General features: G+C 34.3%; 1 protein-coding gene across 1 annotated transcript in view; it reads right to left on the bottom strand.

Moving 5' to 3' along the window:
- Positions 1-14,763, bottom strand: part of LOC135226446 (uncharacterized) — a 35,705-nt gene extending 20,942 nt beyond the window's left edge. The window contains exon 1 of the mRNA XM_064266015.1: positions 14,639-14,763. The gene's annotated coding sequence lies outside the window, so the exon portion shown is untranslated. The remainder of the gene's footprint in view (positions 1-14,638) is intronic.
- Positions 14,764-19,435: the final 4,672 nt, after the last annotated feature.

The raw sequence follows: 19,435 nt of genomic DNA, 5'->3' as shown, positions 1-19,435 counted from the left end.
TTGCTTGAAGAATCTGCTGCTTTCGTCGTCGTTGACTTCATGATTTATTATTCTGTTTTTTCTTCGTAGGACGTTGTAGAGTTCTTCTGGTCCACTGCCACCAATATTAGGCTTGTGCCTTGTATGATAAGGCGCCCTATGAGGTAATGTTTGACTTGCGATAATCTTAAGCTAAGTCGGTTGGTATTGCACTTCCATCTTCAATGGAGTGTCTGGGGGTTTGTAGATCACTTACGAAGTCGGTATTATCTTGTTGGTTAGTTACGACGATGTGTTAACTCATGGTTCGGTGAGGAGGTTCTTGTAGAAAACACGAAGTATAAAAATAGATATATTCTTCTGAAGTTTTACATGATGAAGATCAGGTATGATTGTACAAGTCTTCTAATAACGGTAGCTTGATCGCTTCTGCCAATGATGATGGCCACTTCTGTTCTCTCTACATGATAAAGCTTAGGTAAAGAGATACAGGTCTTCTAATGACGATAGCTAACTCTGTTCTGCCTGTCTACCATCTCTGTTACAAGTTATGAAGGAACAGACAGTAGTTCGAACATATGAACATACATACAAATGACATAGTTTCATACGAACACACAATCAAAATGAGACACGCTACAGATCACGTAGGCGGTAGTTGTCTCAAGCAGGGAGCTTGGACTAATGTTTATAAACAATTGAATGACTACAGGTGACGGCATGTCAACTTAGCCTACATACTTATTGTATACGTCATCTTTAGCGTCTCTAGTCTGATCACATTCCTGCAAGCAATCTGGTCTTTTATATATATGGACTAACATTCCATATTTTTATTATGTAAACACTTACACACACACACACACACACATATATATATATATATATATATATATATAATATATATATATATAATATATATATGTATATATATATATATATATATATATATATAGCATATATATATATATATATATTATATATATATATATATATATGTATATATATATATATACTAGAAGTATACACACGGTACAATATGAGTGTGGCTTATATGTGTGTGTGGCAGTGGCAGTTTACTGCACGCACTTATACGTGCACACACGCATTCAAGGATATACTATATATATATATATATATATAAATATCTATCTATATAGTATATATGTGTCTATATATATATATCATATGTATGTGTGTGTGAATGTGTGCGTGTGTTTGTATTTGCAGCTCATGTGACCAAGAGGAAAGTGAAACAACGAAAAGTAACATGTTTCTCCTTAACTCTAAGGTATTCTCAATCAGAATACACTTAAAAAATTAAAACCAAATATACAATGATGAACTCAATTATAAAAAAAGCAAACAAGGTTATAAAAGGTCATGACATTTAAGGTTGATATCCAGATGAGGAACAGCGGGTCTAAATTAATCTAGGTTCTGGATTAACCGAGAAGATTTTAAGATCATTTACATGAATTGTTAATAATCTTTTCTCATTTGAATCTCCTTAGAACATCTTATGAAGAATGGAGCCAAGAGTACATGAATTTAGCCTTGAATTAATGTTATTTAGTATCTAGTCGACCAGGACAGCTGTTCCTCACCTGAAACCCTTTGCGTGTAATAAATTGTTTTTATACTCCTTTAGTCTTAGTAGTTTTTCTAAAACTCTCCGTAGGGGGCTAGTGTTGTCAGTGCACCTCATTCGGTGCAATGTAGGCATTACTCAAGGTTCTTTGCAGTGTCCCTTCGGCCCCCAGCTGCAACTGCTTTCATTCCTTTTACTGTACCTCCGTTCATATTCTCTTTCTTCCATCTTGCTGTCCACCCTCTCCTAACAATTGTTTCATAGTGCAACTGCGAGGTTTTCCTCCTGTAACACCTTTCAAACCCTTTACTGTCAATTTCCGTTTCATTGCTGAATGGCCTTAGTTGCCCCAGTGCTTGGCATAATGCCATAAATCTATATAAATCAAATTAAATATGTCTAAAACTGAGTTTTGCCTGAGAGCGCCTTAGAATAGATTTTGCACCTTGCTGTTTCTTATGTTCTTGGGGCCTGCGGCAGAAAAATTCATTTGGTTCATATCTCTTTGGTTTATAATTTTGTGAGAGATATTTTTTAAAGACAGTTGAAGTCTCTGATTAGTTGATATGGTCAGACGTTATAGGATTACTAACAAATGAGCAAGGTTCTGGGTTGCCCAACAGAATCAATTTATGTTTTGGTTCTAGTTTGGCTGGTGACAGCCTGTATATCACTTCTCATTTGACTGGCAACAGCTTATCTTTCATTTCTCATATGACTGGTGAATCCTGTTTTTCTGGGGCCAGTTTGTCTTTCTGTGCTCGTTTGGCTTGGGACGGTCTATCTTTCGCTCCTTATTTGGCTTGTGACAGTATTTTTCTGCGCTCATATGACTGGTAAGAGTCACATTTCTCTGTTTGCTTGGCTTGGGACAATCCATCATTTTTGCTCATTTTGGCTGGAGACAGTCTATCTTTCGCGTCCTGTTTTACTGGTGACAGTCCATCTTTCGCTTCTCGTTTTACTGCGGACAGTCCACCTTTCTGTGTTGGTTTCCTTAGGGACAGTCCATCTTTCTATGTTGGTTCCTAAGGGACATTCCATATTTAAATCTGTGCTGGTTTCCTTAGGGACATTCCATCTTTCTGTGTTGGTATGGGTAGGGATACTCCATTTTTCTGTTCTGGTAAGGATGGGGAATTTCCATCTTTCTGTTCCTGTATGGGTGGGGAGATTCAATATTTCTAAGCTGTTATGGGTGCTGACATTCCACCCTTCTGCGCACGTATGGGTGGGGACATTCCATCATTCTGTTCCTGTTCCTGTATGGGTGGAGACATTCCAGCTTTCATTGTTGGTTTGGTCCGGAGCTTTCTTTCTTTTGGTGCTGATTGGTCGTAGCAGAGTTTTAGTGGTAATGTAAAAAAGTGGCATTTGACTATAAAAAAAAAAAAAAGTAAAATGCCGGCCGTGGTGGCCAGTGTTGTTGTGTTGCCAGAAGCACGACGGGCAAACAACACCATCTCATTAGTTTTCTTTTGCATACAACTAAAAATCTTTCAGTAGCATTCAGTACCTATGGAAAAAGAAAATTCTGAGGGTATTCGTATTGCCAGTCTGATAAGAACTTCAGAATTTCACAAGCAACGTTTACTAATTACATTGACGTCAACCAGGAACTTCCATTTTCATCTGAAGTCAGAATCCGCCACATACATCTATATGTAACTTGATATCTGTGGAATTCCCATGTTTGTCATTTATCAGTTTTTAGATATGATTTAATCCTAATTTATCGGTCACAATTTCAGCGAACTCTGCCAATGTTTGTTCACTAATTTCTGAATGTAATGTACCGAATATGTGTATGAAGTACTTTTGGATTAAGGGAATGCTTCATTAAAAAATTTTCACTTGATTTGTTTGCTATTTATTTTATATCTATAAGTGTAAAGCGCACTTTGGACATCGATGAACGTAGTATTTCAACACCATTATACACTGATTCGATTAAGGTCAATTAATCTATGTTTCATCTCTTTCAAAGCTCGCAGACGATAATAACAATAACAAAGTGGAGCGGAACAGTCTTCCTCTAACGTCTTATAGTGTAAACCAGACGCTAAATTGGGTTTGATTAATTAGATACGATAATTTGGCGTCCTAACACCTATGGTCAATGTCACTTACCCCGAGGCTAATAAATCCCCCATAGAATTTCGAATGCGGACAGTGGCCCCGGAAAGTATGACGGGAGACCGTTATCCTTCTCTGGTCCCATTACGGAGACCGTATTGGGTGACCCGGTCTTCAGATTCTCTCCTCTCTCTCTCTCTCTCAATCTCTGTCTGTCTCCACACACACACACACATACACACACACATTCTATATAAGGGAAACCTGTATTGGTTGTAGACCAGCTGACTGATATCGTAACTCATTACTATTCCATGTAAACAGGCGTCTGAGCTGGAATTCAAGATCTGTATGGTAATGAGGGGAGGATTGCGTTTACGCATTTACTACGCAGGCGTAAGTGTGCATGCAAATATCCAGCGACCCGGGATGCAAAATAGGACATATTGAATATAGGACATATTAAGTATCGCTAAATACCCATACAGCACGTATGAAAATGATATGGCCACGTACTACGCACAAACAATATATATATATATATATATATATTATATATATATATATATATATATATATATATATATTATATAACGTGCTGTACGGGTATTTAGCGATATACGTGCATATATATATATATATATATATATATATATATATAATAATATACATATATATATTATATATATTATATATATATATATATATATATATATATATAATATATATAATATATATATATTATTATTATATATTATACGTGCTTTATGGGTATTTAGCAGATACTTAATATGACCTTTTACACAATAAATATGTAGATGTACTGAGGTCACTCAATTAATATATAACAGAGTTGTACATGAATATTTCGTTATAAAAAAGCTGAAGTAAATGTGGATTAAATAAATTTGTGAACAAATTTAGGACAGCAGAAATAGTAATGTAAATATTTTCTACTAAAATGTATAAAATTTTTCGTATGTATGTGTGTATGTCTATTTTTTCAAGTTATGCATAACGAAATATTCATGTACAACTCTGTTATATATTAATTGAGTGACCTCAGTACATCTACATTTCTATTGTGTAAAAGATATGCATATATTGACACCAGCTTTCAAATAGTTGTAGAAAAATTGCATTATTCTCATTGAACATTTAACGAAGATTCCAAATATGCTCTTACTTTTCTTCTACAATGAAAAATAATGCTGAAAAACCGCTTGCCAAGTTCACGTGTATAAATGTATTGAAGTCTACATGTATGAAGTATATTTAAGTCTTTCTATTGGACGATCTTAAGACCCTTTATTGTCACTGAAAAAAAAAATTGCTCATAGGGAAGGTATCTCGTCAAGTCATCTTCATTACGGGCATTTCTGTTAACTCCTTCAGCCAGAGCAACATTGGTATGCCCGCAGTTACTTGACGGTTACGCACTGATATCCGGGAAGGACAGCTTCCCATACTAATGGGCCTATTGGGTCACCAGACTCGAGGTTGGGAAGCACATATACAGGGGAGTCTTTAAGTAGGACGACTCTCGCATAAAAGTTAAAGAATTGGGAGGGAAGCTCAGCTGACCCTGTCAGGTCTCGAGTGAGTATGTGGGAGGTGGTACGCGTACACACGCACATACACACACACACACACACACACACACACACATATATATATATATATATATATATATATATATATATATATATATATATATATATATATATGTCATGTCACATTATTGTGATTCATACATCGAGCTACAAATGTCCTTTAATATCTAATTCGCTCTACCTTGGAATTTAATATATTTTCATATATGTTAATCGAATGGAAATTTTTTAGTCGACATGAAAATATATTCATTCTGATGTAGAGCTAATTAGATATTAAAGGACATTTGTAGCTCTAGGAATATTCTTAAATCCGTGGTAGAAAGGTGAGTGAAAACCTGGGAACTTGGAATAAGTACTTTCGTAGTTTATTCTACATTTTCAACTTCACACTGAATATAATAGAAGTTGACAGACCTTTTATATATATAAAAACAGAAAAGGGGGCGGGGTACAGTTTGTTAATCTGGACTGCGCGTTCTTTGAGCAAAAGAGACAAGGAGAGAGGATAGAGGGACAATCCAGGATGGAGATTTAAATTCCTTGTTGATTTAGCTTCAATGAAAGTGGATTCCAACAGATTTATTTTGCGGTGATCTTTGACCTGCAGATTATCGAGTAATTATCCCAGTTGATAGTCAGTATGTGGGAGGTGGTACATACAAACACTAAATATATATATATATATATATATATATATATATTATATATGTATATATATATATGTATATATATATATATATATATATATATATATTATAATTATTATATATTATTATGTATATATATAATATATATATATATATATATATATATATATATTAATCTTTTTTATATATAATATTATGTTTGTATGTATATATGCATACGTTGACAATGGAACGTTTGAACGAGCAAATTCATGGAAACAGGCCAGAGGGATAAAGTGAAACAGTGTGTTGACGAAGCCCTTTTGTTGTTTGACACATCTCCACAGGTGATATATTAAACCCACAAAGCGCTTGGTCAACAAGTAGTTTCACCTTTTTCTCTTGGCCCATTTTATATATATATATATATATATATATATATATATATATATATATATATACTATTATATATATATATATATATAATATATATATATATATATATATATATATATATATATATATACGTCCTGTCCTCTTAAAGGTGCCAGCTTCGAGTGGATATTTTTTTCCAGTCCTCAATATGGCTTTTTGAGATGAGATTGCTAGCCCCATACCTTGCGCTATCTTACTTGCATCATGACAAAACTGAACTCGCTGACGTTCGGTTTTGCTAGAAACCCATAACGATCATCCATGACTAAACTTTGCCTACATTATACAATATTATAAATACCTGACATATGCCTTGAAAATGCGCTCGTGTCACATCGCCCTCATAGGGGAGCCTTTTGCTCATCTGTATTCAAACTAGGAAGTCGGTCACTGCTTCTACGATTTGATGCCTCGTTAGCTTAAGGCTATTCCTTAACGGTATATGATTTCTGATAGCTTATCCAATGCTTCTGTTTGCCTCACTATCGGTCTGTTTGCTGGCGGGTCCTTTTGGCGCAGGTATATAGCATAAATACGAATGGGGTAGGTGATTACCGAACAGGAGGTCGGACTGCTGTATGTTCCCCGTATGCCACTGAGCCTCATTTCCGTTTCCTACTCTTACAAGTCTATGGTGTTGCTCAGCCGGGCTATTGGGTATGTCCTGCCTTACCCGAACCCTAGCAAGCACACTTTTTGATCCGTCGTATGACTTCTAAATTATTGATGCTCAATAGGTACTCTTTCTCATGAAGCAAAAACGAACTCGGATGACGATAGGGGAGGAGGGTTACAATTTAATCCTCTGCATCAAAAGTATGTCAGCAAAAGGGTCACACCTATCAGTGCTACGCCTGAAACTATAAGATTATACACTTATATAGATGCTAACGTAACAATTCACCGCACACTTTTACTGATCTCTCTCTCTCTCTCTCTCTCTCTCTCTCTCTCTCTCTCTCTCTCTATATATATATATATATATATATATATATATGTATATATATATGTGGGGATACAATCCACAATGAAGTAAAATCCTCTTGTAGTTTATAATATATAATTCTTGTACAAGAAATATATATTATAAACTACAAGAGGATTTTACTTCATTGTGGATTGTATCCCATTTACTTAGAGGTACGACATAGTACCTGGCTTCTGCATATATAATATATATATATATATATATATATATATATATATATATATATATATATATATATATATATATATATATATTGTACATGTATATGTAAATGCATTATGATTTATACACACACACACACACACACACACACACACACACACATATATATATATATATATATATATATATATATATATATATATATATACTACATATATATATATTAAAATTAAGAAGGGTTTCCTCTTAGCGCCAGCAGTTAAAGTATGGATGTGGTAGTACCCTTTGTCTTTTTCTCCTCTGAAATCACCAGGTGGTGGGAGCCTACTTTACGGCGTTTTTTATTTTCTAAGAAAATATTCATCCGTGTGGCAAGAAGACATCGATATTCAACCAAAGATTTACTCAGTAAAGTTCTGCGTTCGTCTCCCAAAAATTCTGAATAAGTAAAGTTTCTTGTACGCTGTGGAATTTAACAGTGATATTTGCGAGTAGATAAGAGTTGTTTTTGGCTCATTTGAATTTCGGGGAAATATCCACTGACGACTATTGGGAACAGCATCACGTCAGATGTCGGCAATACATAAGATTAAACTTTTAGGGGGAAAAAGAATAGCGTATAATTCCAGCTTGCTTTTGAGAATGAGAAGAATCTTTTTCCTTTTCATTTGAAGCCTGAAAATTTTGTTCGCAATTCTCAACCGAAAGGGATGTACTTGCTTTTTTGAAAGCCGTGAAAAAAGTGTATTTTGTAAGATTCCGAAAAACATTTTTGAGACGCAAGCTCATGACACATTCACAGATCTATATACATATAGACACACACACATATACGAGTACACATATCCACAAGTAAAAAATAAGAGGCGGGGTGTAGGTCCTGACCGGTTTCGACTTTATTGCCAGTGGCTTGGAAATAAAGTCGAAAACCGGTCAGGACCTACACCCCGCCTCTTATTTTTCACTTGTGGATATGTGTGATAAATGAATCACGTGCTAAAGTGATTATGATCATATATATATGTGTATATATTATAATAATTAGTATATATCTATTTATAATCTTCTTAACCCACGCAACAGTTGATTTCATCGTCATCTTCACGGGTTTAGCATTGCAGCATACTACATCGTCAAAAATGACGGCGATATAACTGAGAGTTGAGGTGGCAAGTCCCGACCCTATTGGCGTTATCTAGAGACCTGTGGCGAGAGAGACTAGCTCGGGACGGGCGACGGCACGGCGCCATTTTAGTGACTTTAATTACTATCCCGAAACTAGGACCAGGGCATCTTCATTCTGCCCCTGTATAGGGGTAGTGCCATCAGTGCACCTCACGCTGTATACTGTAGGCATTACCAAAGGTTCTTTGCAGCGTCCCTTCGGCCCATAGCTGCAACCTCTTCCATTCCTTTAACTTGACCTCCGTTCTTATTATCGTTCTTCCCTCTCGCTTTCCACCCTCTCCTAACCAATGTTTTGTAGTGCAACTGCTTTGAGGTTTTCCTCCTTTTACACCTTTGAAAGCTCCGCTACTCTCAATATCCTTTTCGGCGTTGAATGACCTCGTAGGTCCCAACGATTGGCCTTTGGCCTGCATTTTATATTCCAGTTCCATCCTTCATTCTGCCTACACATTATTAGTGTTAGTGGGTGTATCGATGTTATAGACAAAGATTGCGCGCAAAACAAAAATATATGTATGTACTTTTTGAGTTATTCACACGTTTTGCGAGTTTACACGGCGTGAAATGAGAAAAGGTTACGTAAAACTAAAAATTATGGAATAATGGAAGATAAGAGTACTTTTATTTGTAATTTAGACAGATAAACGGATGGAATCATTAATTAGCATCTGCCTGTCGCTGCAGTTTTCCGAGTTTAGAAAAGCCTGATATGTTCAAAGTTTTGCTCTTCCTTAACTGGAATTATTTCTGTTTGTAGTAACAGAAAGCCTCAACAGACACATTCACGTATCTCTCTCTCTCTCTCTATGCGTAATTATACTCCATCTTCTTATTTGTCTGTTTTTTCTTTTATGTGAAATTAATCTTATAATTATGTGTGAACGAGCTTTTATTAAATTTCCTCCAGTGTAAGTTGTGACAACAAAACGGTAATAGTAATAATGTCACCAGATTTTCATTTATATTTTTATTCTTGCATTTTTCAGTTTTCAAATTTCCAGTTCAAGAAAATCTAACGACCGTGAACTCCGCTTTCTTTTTTTCCATTTGAAGAAGATGCTGTTTCTCACGAGAGCGTCAGGTTGTGAAAACCGGTTAAGCTGGAGTTGTCTCTCTCTCTGGCTCATCCGAAATCTGTGATAAAACTGAGAGAGAGAGAGAGAGAGAGAGAGAGAGAGAGAGACCTAAGGATTAAAAGACCTCAAATCTTATATCACTGAATTCTCTCTTGTCTAGTTCCTAAAATATTTGATGATAGAAAGAAAATAAAATTGGATGATTTAATCTGATTACAAGCTGTCATTTTAAACGTTACGCAATTTGAGATTTTTGAGAATGTGTGGAGGATTTTAGGATGAAAGCAAATTATCTTAGGAAGAGTAGGTGAAGGAGTCATTGGGTTAGAGTAGAATTGTAATACATTTTTTTAATGGTCAAAGCGTATTTTTCATGTATACAAAGTGATGGGGGTGAGGATTACCTTGTGGAGGCTTTTTAGCTTTGTTGGTATACTTTCTGACGGGGCAGTTTACACTCGCGTCTCTCTCTCTCTCTCTCTCTCTCTCTCTCTCTCCATTAAGCTACGAGCATCAGCGGTCAAATAACAGATAGGTACTTAATTTTCCTGCTTACATTGATAGACGTGTACTGAAACAAGCAAATATTATCTCCTCATCCCGTTCGAGACTCAAAAGGTTTTCACAGTGAACTGAACCACGAGAGAGATAGAGAGAGAAAGAGAAAGGCAGAGAGAAAGAGGGTGGGGAAATGCAAGCTTTAGACAGGATGGGCAATCTGGCAAACCCAAGACGGACGCACAGATTTATGGATAGATTTAGGAATACTAACAAATGAAAACTCGAAAGCCTTTAATAAATTTGTTCGATCGCCCATTCTGCTTCATCTCTGCCTCTTCAAAACACTGGGTTGCAGCGTTTTACCTTTTTACGTATTCTGTGTGTTTTTTGTAATCTGATAAGTTTGACACAACCAACATTTAAAACCAGAAAATTTGATCTTATCGTTCAGAGGTGTCCCGATAATAAACACGCTATTCTAGTACGCAAGCAAAATAGATACATCTGGTGACGTGCCAACTATAATCAGCAATATCCCATGCTTGAAGGTTCGTTAGTCATCTTCTTCTTCCAATATGTAAGGGAGAAGGGCAATAAGTGAACGACTCTTTAGAAATGCTTCGCAGTTATCTGCGAATTAAACGAATGTCAGAATCGTATATTGCAAATAAGCTTATGTAATACTATCATAAAAATATTGCTTGGAGATTCTTCGTGACCATACGGCAAACAGAACTTGTTGGCAGAATGATTAAAATTTGGTTGAACTTGACGCTTTGTTTGATGATCAGTTGTGGAATTTGACATACAGTTCGTGAATATCGCGTTGGACATAAAATGTCGTTTAAGTTCGTAGTAAAGCAATTTGTCTCATGACAGATCAGTGTTTGACTCACTCTAAAGCATTTTATATATATATTTTTGTATATGCGAATAATTGACCATATTTTTCCGACATTGTCTTTGTTAATACAGGATAAAAGAAAGTGAACCCGAGACAATCAGTCAATATTCAGCACGTTTCATAAGTAACTAATTCCTTTTCTGTGACATAAAATTCAAGAGCAAATGAAGGATGACAGAAAGGAGGTGTTTACGAAATTAACGTCTAATTAATTTCGCAACATTTTCAGTGCGCTCATATGATTGCATATTGTATTAGAACTAGGTTGTTGGCACGTGGTACGAGCTCTGAAACCCGGCACCACTATCTCCTTACCCTACCGATCCCCTACCTACCTCGCCCCCACCCGGGGAGGATAAACAGGTTTGCAGGAAGAGGATGGCCGGTGAAAAGAATTATACTTTCATAATGATGTATAGCGTTGCAGAAACTTCGTAACAGGGAAACACAAGCACTTGGAGAGAGAGAGAGAGAGAGAGAGAGAGAGAGAGAGAGAGAGAGAGAGAGAGAGAGAGAGAGAGAGAGAATAATAATCTTGAATTAGAATAAGGATGCTTGCAAAATATTTTAGCAGAGTAACACAGACACAATGACAGAACTAGAAAGCATTGTATGCAAACTAAGGACAAGAGCCAGTAAAGGAACATTATGATAATGCTTCATTATGGCACAGTGTGACGCTGTGATTTTACCTCCTCATTACCAATATTCTCAGATTGCATTCGTGAAAGTGTGCGAACGTGCACTGCCTTTTAACAAGCAGTTTATAAAGGATGGAAAGCAAGGAAAAGTGCTTTTGCCTTCATTTTTCATTCAGTATATGTATAAGCGCTCTAGCAAGCTTAGGCACAAGTACACGCCCACACACACACACACACACACATATATATATACATACATACATAGTAATTGCACACATTCGTCAACTCACAGGTTAAAGACACTCACACCTGTTCATTTACATTACCAATTGAATGAATGTATTATGTCAGGTAATATGCTCACAATCATATCTATATTCATGTTTATATGTTCATAGCCCATATCCCATATATTAATATATATATATATATATATATATATATATATATAGTATATATATATATTATTTATATATATATGTATATATACATAGAAATCACATATATATGTATGTATATAATATTATATATATATATATATATATATGTATATATGTATATATGTGTATATGTATGTATGTATATATGATATACTACATAGAAAGCACATATATATATGTATATAAGTAAAATTATATATATATATATATATATATATATATATTGATATATATATATATAAAATATACTATATATATATATTGCATATAAAAATATTAAAAATATACATATGTATATATAAGTATATATATTCATTCATGCACACACATATAAACAATATATATATATTAAATATAATATTATAATATATATATATATATATATATACCTACTTATACATTCACACCTGTTCAATCTTATTACCAAACAAGTGAATGTAATATATGCATGATAATATGCTCACAGGTATGTTGATACTCGTATATGTGCATGCATGCAAACAATAATTTCTATACTTGTGAGTCATAAGTTCAAAATAAGTAATAATGGGGACAAAACAATTTCGTAGATGCCCCGAATAAAGGTCAAGTGTGCAAATGCTCTCTTCCTTTGCCATTATCGCTCTCAGTCTTTGCAGTTATCGAGTTGCTTCCTTCACCCTCTCATTCTTCGTGACACACTTAACAAAAATGGCAGGGAAAGAGTTCCCCTCTTTAGATTTCTCTCATCTCCCGATTTCTTTTCCTGTAGTTTTACGATTTTAATCTCCGCTTCCTGGATATCGCCGGGTTCAGTCTTTAAACGGCGTTCTTGTACTCTTACCAATTCTTTTCATTATTTTTTTTTTTCTGGCGTAAGAATGTGAAAGTTGACTCATTATGGGGGTAAACAGAATGAGCGCTGTCTTCGAATCGCCTCACGATCTCCCCAGGGAAAACTTTATTCGGTGGTGGCTTATTTGGGAAGGTAGGCGGGAACAGACTGATGCATGCACACTGAATGTATGCGGTAAGCATGTACGTATCCAATAGGCACACACACAAACACAACACACACACACACACACATATATATATATATATCTAATATAAAAGATACAAAATCAAAATAACATATATATATATGTATGTATTTGTATATATCTTGTATCTGTATATTATATATATGCATATATATATATATATATATATATATATATATATAATATACAGATACAGATATATACAAATGCATATATAGTATATTATATATATATATATATTACTATATGTATAGGTAGTATTCTTGTATGTATTTTGTATGTTTTGTATCTTGTAGTCTTGTATATTCGCTATATATATCTAATATATTATAATATATATATATATATAATATATATATACGTGTGTATATATAAAATATATAGATACAAAATATATATAAATACATACATACATACATATATATATATATATATATATATATATATATATACATATATATATATATATATATATATATATATAATATATATATATATATGTATATAATTTGGGATATGGTTGCTAGCCCAGGACCTTCTTTACCCTAAATGCATTCATAGACTAACACTTAAGTGCATAATTAATGACTTAGATTCTACAGAGGCTGCATTGCACACACACATGTAGTATATATATATAAAAAAAAATATATATATATTAATGTTTTAAAAGTTTTTGTTATTTCTTTCATTTTAATAATTATTTGCTTGTTACCCGGTCATGTGAATTACTGATTGACTGGAAGTTATCACTGACGTTAATTCAAGTTTAGTTTGTACAAAATGAGTTAGTAAAAAAAAAATTGATTTGTCGCGGTGATATTAATCACTGTAGGCAAAAGTGTTTGAAGTGATGAAAATCATTTGATATCGACAGGCAGTCGAAAATTTGTAACGAATTTTGAGCAAAACAAATTATTTTGATTTTAATGAATGAGCTAAACGTTTGTCCACTGCAAATTATGACATTAGGTTGAAATAAAAACTATGTTCATTATAAATGTAAAGGAAGAGTAAATATTTGGAAAATATGTTAGCAAAGCATATCAATTTATCTCATTGAAAACAGGCAAAAGTATTTATCACTGCAGAAAATTTATGTAAACCACAAATATGAAGACAGAATATGAAAAAACATAGTTCAGCTTACTCTAGGTAAGCTGCCTTTGTAGAATACTCTAGTATGATGAATTAAAAATGAACTTTAGCTAACCAGTATGAAAAAGGAATAAAAATGAAACATGTATGTATAAGACACACAAATATATATATATATATATATATATATATATATATATATATATATATATATATATATATATATATATATATATATATATATATATATATATATTATTCATGAGCGTACTTGCTTGGTTTTGACAGACCCTACCTGGTTACTTGTAGACGCCACTGTAGGAAATCCCACACTGTCGATCTCGTGTGTTGTTCGCAACTCGGCTTTTTTGCGAGTTTCTCTTCCCTAGTCAACTGTTCCTTCGCTAGGTGTCCTACCTGGGGCACACCTGCCAGTCTCATGACCTAACCGAGTTGCCGGATATCGCCAGATGGCGGGTCTTGCACGAAAGTTGCCACAAGACGCCAAGTAGCTTACGAGAAGGTCTCATACTCACGACAATGTGTTAAAGTTTCTGGATGCAATGTGCAGAGTGAATAGGATTTCTTTGATTCGTTCAGTATTTTTTGAGTATGAGGGATATCATGTAAACGTAATTAACAAATGGTTAGATTCATGTGTAATTATCTACCCGTTTTTGTTCACTGTAATTGATATGCAGGAATGTGCTTATCTTAAAAATTATATTTCGATGTGTAGCCTACATGACTATAATAGTAAAGCATACGGACTGTAAATATCGACACGCTTATTTCAAAGCATTGAGTAAATAATACTTACATACACACACACATATAGATATATATTTATATATGAACACTGCATTATTGATAACTAAACACAACGACATAAATATTCGAAATCATGTTTTTTCCCCTTATGATTACATATTTTGCATTTGATAGCCAGGTATGCAGCAAAAGCATTTATAATTTCCGAGCAAACTAGGTCCTACAAAAAAAGAGTTGGCTTCCCGCTCGTCAACATGCATCGTCTGAGACAAGAGGTTAATTTGAAAATATATTTTTCTCCTGGAGGAAAGGTCTCCGATCTACTGTTTAGAAACTTTAGGATAATCTGTGGAACACTTAATCTTGAAGGGAGTCCTGACTCTCGCTTTTGGAATATGATAGCCAAAGTACGGTTTTATATGAAAGTTCTGGGCACACGCGCAAACATAAGTGCTCATACATACATACACAAAGACCCAATCCATACAGACTCAAAGACACATACACACACACCACACACACAATTATATATATATATATATATATACAGAAAACTAAGACGATCGAAGGACAGCAGAGGAATTTAGGCAGGATGATAGTTTATGTGACGGATGAACTGATTCATTGGAAAGCTGTCAGTTCCAGAGAATGTTAACTGTACAATCGTTCAACCGAAATATGATTTTAAGTAAACCAATAATATCACGATAATAAGTCCTGTGCCGACAATCAGAAAACCGATAATTATCAAAATGAAGGCAATGACTTGAAATAGGAAGTAGTTGCTTGTACGTACAGACAGAGATTATTGATGGTTGGCTAAATGCAATTATTGAAGAGAAACGGAGAGAAAAAGGTAACTTCCAGACATGAAATGGACGATCAAAAAGAGAGAATGACAGGAATCGCTGGTATTCCAGGGGTGGGGGTTTGGGGGGGTGGGGGCAAAGTTCGAGGCCGAGCGGTCAATTGCTTCAATAACTGATGAAGTGAAGACCCGCTGGGCTGTCGCTCTCGGTCCATTCTCAGTCGCCAGAATTTCCTTCACTATATTTCTAGTGTATTCTCACCCCCTGGGGACGAACGTACATTTTCCTCTCTTCTCTTTTCCGGTGATGATTATGGTTACTGAAGTAGATTTTTATTCTTAAATGGACAAATCAGCTGCTATTTTCTTCTTTTGCTCGATGCTAAGTTAACTATAGATATTTGCTTGCGTGGCGTACTTCTCTCATCATTTGATGGTGAAGTAAATGTTTATGTATTGTTTTATTAAAGGAATAAAGTGTGGTTACTTTTGAGATGCCCTACATGAAAGTTATCAAACGCTCTCCGTGGACAAGTTTGCTTTTGGTTAAAAGTATATGTTAATGTTTTGTATTCATGAACAGACAGCAGCTGCCTAATTGTAACCTTATATCAAGATACGATGTCCACAATGAGCAACTGTTCTCTTGATAAGATATCATTTCCTTTCTAGAGTAAACTAAGTGAGCCTCCACTCCACATAATTTCTCCCAAAAAAGCATCATTGCTCCCTCGATAAAATACTCACTTACCCATACAGTTAATTTAGTAGTGGTCTGTATAATCTCCCATCTCTGTCATGCCGCTAAAATTGTTTGGCCGACATCCCACGGCGGAATCCCATCACAATGAAGAGCTCTGATGAGCGAGATAATGTCAATACACTTCTAGGTTCCAATTATGAACTAAATCCTTCCGTTGTGGGATGTCTAAAGTTTTCAAACGTTGGTAGATATTACATGACTGACTGCCGAGGGATTACAGGCTCTCACTAGGAAGAATTCGTTCTACCTTCCAAGATTGCACACACACACAAACTCACACACACACACACATACATACATACATACATACATACATACATACATACATACATACATACATACGTATATATATATATATATATATATATATATATATATATATATATATATATATATATATATACATCCTTAAATCCACAGTAGAAGTGTAAGTGAAACAGGGACTTGGAACAAGTACTTTCGTAATATATTCTACATTTTCAAGTTCGCACTGAATATAAAAGAAGCTGATAGGCCTTTATATACAAAAAAATAAAGAGGGGCGGGGTTACAGTTTATTAATCTGGGCGGCATGACTTTCTCTACCGCGGATTTAAGGATGTTCTTAAGTACGGGTTCCTTCGTGCTGCATTGAATATATATCATATATATATATATATATATATATATATATATATATATATATATATATATATATATATATATATATATATATATATATATATATATATATATATATATATATACGTATATATATGATTGTTAATGCTTGTGGTAATGACTTCTGAGTATGAAGGGAGAGTAAATACCAAATTCAGAGGCTGAATAATGGAAAGCGGTCGGGAGTATTTTGGTAACAATATGACCGAGTGGCAGAGCTGGGTGCATAAGATGTCTAGTAGATTAGGGAAAGTTCCTTGGGATGAGTGAGTAGAATAATTGTTCCGCTGCCTAAGATGATGGAAATAGTTGTTAGAATTATAGGAGATAAACATTATTTAGAATACTTGGGGAGTGTATGGGATGATAGTAATGGAACAAGGCATGATCCGATCTCCAGGTTACTCGTGGCGCGCGCTAAAATCTACGGTCAAATAGAGCGTTGTTCCACCATCGAAAATTAAAATATATTATTGATATTTTATTAGAAATAATTGTTCTGTATTGTTTAAAACGCACGTTATTTATTTTCTACATTTTTATTCTGATAAATGAATCTTAAACATCCTATCCTAAAATTCCCGTATCTTTAACTAAATGCGAAACACCTCTTTCAGACCTTTTTAGGCTCTACCATAGACCTTTCCTATGCCACCCTCCATCAACAACAACAACAAAGTATTTTGTAGGCTTACTCCCCAAGTAAGTGAAAAGTAAGTAAGATAGCAGAAGACTGATAGGGGAAGAGCAGTGTGAATTTAAACAAGAAAAATGGTATGTTCTGTGTTAAGAAGTCTGAAAGTGAATGGGAAAAGTTGTATGTGACGTATATGGATTTAGAGAATACTTACATCATAAAGGAAATAGAAGGTATTTTTATTAATAATGTCTAAAATACTTAAAACTAATGGTATAGAATTACTGTTATTGTTTAAACTCCAAAAGCTAAAGGTATAGAATTACTGTTATTGTTTAAACTCCAAGGGTTAGATTTAAAATCTTCATCTTATCAATACATAAACATTAATTTTATGTTTAATGTCCATTACAAAATTTTAAGCCATGAAGATTCTCAGATGCAAGTATCCCTTAATAGACCAAGTTTCTATTAAAGATACGAGAATCGATAGATAATTGGCCTTGTCACTGAGTACCAAATGGTTCATTTCCATCTCCTTTCACAATGGAAGATCTTTGGAATCAGGACCCCTCGCGTACCTCCCCTTCTGCTGGAAGGGATCATATTTTAAGGGAAGGGTTTATATTGCATTCTTCTTCCGCTGGGAGAATTTTCATTTGAATTTGGGCTCGGAACAAAGGAAGATTGCGTCATAAGGATCGGACTATTACGATCCGGAGACTCATTCTTGGCTGCATTATTCATCTTCCAGACTTTCACGTGTTGAGTCTCTCTCTCCCTCGCCATCTCGCTCTCTCTCTCAATATATATGTATATATGCAATTGTAATGGCCACAATGCCCTCTTAACTTGGATCTTCATGCTTTGTAGTGACAAGCGTATCCAAAAAAGAGCAAAGAATTCAAGAAGTTAAGAGGGCATTGTGGCTATTAGAATTGCGTATGTATCTGGTAAAAAAGTGACCAGTAGATTCTACATATATATATGTATATACATTTATATATATATATATATATATATATATATATATATATATATATATATATAATATCTATATATATATATATATATATATATATTATAGATATATATATATATATATATATATATATATAATAGATATATATATATATATATATATATATATATATATATATATATTATATATATATATGTTTAAACGAGTTTTTAGGACCAAATGATACTCGTTTAAACAAAAAGAAACAAACTGCTAACAGGCAACTACCTAACCTCGTTCTGTGGCAGAATCTCTCTAGGCGTTAGCTGAAATGCAAGCTAGCCAGAAATGAATTCCCGTAGATACAAAAATATAATTTTTATTTCCCAAATTAGTTAACATTAAAATGGAACAAAATCAATTAATAAAAATGGAATAAAATGAATTAACTCTGACCCAAAAAACCGTTAAACTGTCGTTTTCCTCTCCCAA

This window comes from Macrobrachium nipponense, chromosome 14, assembly GCF_015104395.2.
Source record: "Macrobrachium nipponense isolate FS-2020 chromosome 14, ASM1510439v2, whole genome shotgun sequence".
Classification (NCBI taxonomy): Eukaryota; Metazoa; Arthropoda; class Malacostraca; order Decapoda; family Palaemonidae; genus Macrobrachium; species Macrobrachium nipponense.
Note: the sequence above shows the minus strand (reverse complement) of the source record. Positions and strands in the feature narration are given on the sequence as shown.